Source organism: Arachis stenosperma, chromosome 1, assembly GCF_014773155.1.
Source record: "Arachis stenosperma cultivar V10309 chromosome 1, arast.V10309.gnm1.PFL2, whole genome shotgun sequence".
In the NCBI taxonomy this organism is placed as follows: Eukaryota; Viridiplantae; Streptophyta; class Magnoliopsida; order Fabales; family Fabaceae; genus Arachis; species Arachis stenosperma.
In genome coordinates, this window is record NC_080377.1 from 95,844,896 (window position 1) to 95,847,947 (window position 3,052).

At 43.4% G+C, this 3,052-nt stretch overlaps 1 non-coding gene across 1 annotated transcript; it reads left to right on the top strand.

Annotated features, from left to right (window-relative positions):
• Nucleotides 1–2,642: 2,642 nt before the first annotated feature.
• LOC130951427 (small nucleolar RNA R71) lies at nt 2,643–2,750 on the top strand. The gene has a single exon (XR_009073971.1). It is a non-coding gene; the product is annotated as a small nucleolar RNA R71 (small nucleolar RNA).
• The last annotated feature ends 302 nt before the right edge of the window (nt 2,751–3,052 follow it).

Genomic DNA, 3,052 nt, shown 5'->3' on the forward strand with positions numbered 1-3,052 from the left:
ATCCATCTCCCATGACTCGGAGGTGGAAGCCTTTGCCTTCCCTTTCCTCTTTCTAGAGGTTTCTCCGGCCTTGGATGCCATAAATGGTTATGGAAAAACGAAAAAGCAACGCTTTTACCACACCAAACTTAAAATGTTTTCTCGTCCTCGAGCAAAAGAAGAAAGAAGAGAGTAGAAGAAGAAGAAATGAGGAAGAGGGAGAAGGTGGTGTGTTCGGCCAAGAAGGGTAAGAAAGGGTGTTTAGGTTGTGTGAAAATGAAGGGTTGAAGAAGGGTATTTATAGGAGAGAGGGGGGTAAAGGTTCGGCCATTATGGGTGGGTTTGGGAGGGAAAGTGGTTTGAATTTGAAGGGTGAGGTTGGTGGGGATTTATGAAGGATGGATGTGAGTGGTGAAGAGAAAGATGGGATTTGATAGGTGAAGGGTTTTTGGGGAAGAGGTATTGAGGTGATTGGTGAATGGGGGAAGAAGAGAGAGAGAGTGATGGTGGGGTCCTGTGGGGTCCACAGATCCTGTGGTGTCAAGGAAAAGTCATCCCTGCACCAAATGTTGCTCAAAATCACGTTTTGAGGTATTTCTGGCGTTAAACGCCGGGCTGATGCCCATTCCTGGCGTTTAACGCCAGGTTGTTGCCCTTTACTGGCGTTTAACGCCAGTCTGGTGCCCATTTCTGGCGTTAAACGCCCAGAATGGTGCCAGACTGGGCGTTAAACGCCCAACAGCTAGCATTACTGGCGTTTGAACGCCAGCTTCTTCTCCTCCAGGGTGTGCTGTTTTTCTTCCTGTTTTTCATTCTGTTTTTGCTTTTTTCATTGTTTTTGTGACTTCTTATGATCATCAACCTACAAAAAAGATAAAATAACAAAAGAAAATAGTTAGCTATAAAACATTGGGTTGCCTCCCAACAAGCGCTTCTTTAATGTCATTAGCTTGACAGAGGACTCTCATGGAGCCTCAGAAATACTCAGAACCGTGTTGGAACCTCCCAACACCAAACTTAGAGTTTGAATGTGGGGGTTCAACACCAAACTTAGAGTTTGGTTGTGGCCTCCCAACACCAAACTTAGAGTTTGACTGTGGGGGCTCTGCTTGGCCCTGTTTTGAGAGAAGCTCTTCATGCTTCCTCTCCATGATGATAGAGGGATGTCCTTGGGCCTTAAACACCAAGGACTCTTCATTCACTTGAATGATCAACTCTCCTCTATCAACATCAATCACAGCCTTTGCTGTGGCTAGGAAGGGTCTGCCAAGGATGATGGATTCATCCATGCACTTCCCAGTCTCTAGGACTATGAAATCAGTAGGGATGTAATGGTCTTCAATCTTTACCAAAACATTCTCTACAAGTCCATGAGCTTGTTTTCTTGAATTGTCTGCCATCTCTAATGAGATTCTTGCAGCTTGCACCTCAAAGATCCCTAATTTCTCCATTACAGAGAGGGGCATGAGGTTTACACTTGACCCTAAGTCACACAAGGCCTTCTTGAAGGTCATGGTGCCTATGGTACAAGGTATAGAAAACTTCCCAGGATCTTGCCTCTTTTGAGGCAGTTTCTGCCTAGACAAGTCATCCAGTTCTTTAGTGAGCAAAGGTGGTTCATCCTCCCAAGTCTCATTTCCAAATAACTTGTCATTTAGCTTCATGATTGCTCCAAGGTATTTAGCAACTTGCTCTTCAGTGACATACTCATCCTCTTCAGAGGAAGAATACTCATCAGAGCTCATGAATGGCAGAAGTAAGTCCAATGGAATCTCTATGGTCTCATTTTGAGCCTCAGATTCCCATGGTTCCTCATTGAGGAACTCAGAGGAGATTGGTACACGCCCACTGAGGTCTTTCTCAGTGGCGTCCTCCTCCTCTCTTTCCTCTCCATATTCGGCCATGTTTATGGCTTTGCACTCTCCTTTTGGATTTTCTTCTGTGTTGCTTGGGAGAGTACTAGGAGGGAGTTCAATAATTTTCTTGCTCAGTTGTCCCACTTGTCCTTCCAAATTTCTGATGGAGGACCTTGTTTCATTTATGAAACTTTGAGTGGTCTTTATTAGATCAGAGACCATTGTTGCCAAGTCAGAAGTATTCTGCTTAGAACTCTCTGTCTGTTGCTGAGAAGATGATGGAAAAGGCTTGCTATTGCTAAACCTGTTTCTTCCACCATTATTGTTATTGAAATCTTGTTGAGGTCTCTCATGATTCTTCCATGAGAAATTTGGGTGATTTCTCCATGAAGAATTATAGGTGTTTCCATAGGGTTCTCCTAGGTAATTCACCTCTTCCATTGAAGGGTTCTCAGGATCATAAGCTTCTTCCTCAGATGAAGCATCCTTAGTACTGTTTGGTGCATTTTGCATTCCAGACAGACTTTGAGAAATCAAATTGACTTGTTGAGTCAATATCTTGTTCTGAGCCAATATGGCATTCAGAGTGTCAATCTCAAGAACTCCTTTCTTCTGACTAGTCCCATTGTTCACAAGATTCCTTTCAGAAGTGTACATGAATTGGTTATTTGCAACCATTTCAATTAGTTCCTGAGCTTCTGCAGGCGTCTTCTTCAGATGAAGAGATCCTCCAGCAGAGCTATCCAAAGACATCTTGGATAGTTCAGAGAGACCATCATAGAAAATACCTATGATGCTCCATTCAGAAAGCATGTCTGAAGGACATCTTCTGATTAATTGTTTGTATCTTTCCCAAGCTTCATAGAGGGATTCTCCATCCTTCTGTCTGAAGGTTTGGACTTCCACTCTAAGCTTACTCCATCTTTGTGGTGGAAAGAACTTTGCCAAGAAGGCATTGACTAGCTTTTCCCAAGAGTCCAGGCTTTCTTTAGGTTGAGAATCCAACCATATTCTAGCTCTGTCTCTTACAGCAAAAGGAATAGCATCAGTCTGTAGACCTCAGGGTTAACCCCATTAGTCTTGACTGTGTCACAGATTTGCAAGAATTCAGCTAAGAACTGATGAGGATCTTCCATTGGAAGTCCATGGAACTTGCAATTCTGTTGCATTAGAGAAACTAATTGAGGCTTAAGCTCAAAGTTGTTTGCTCCAATGGC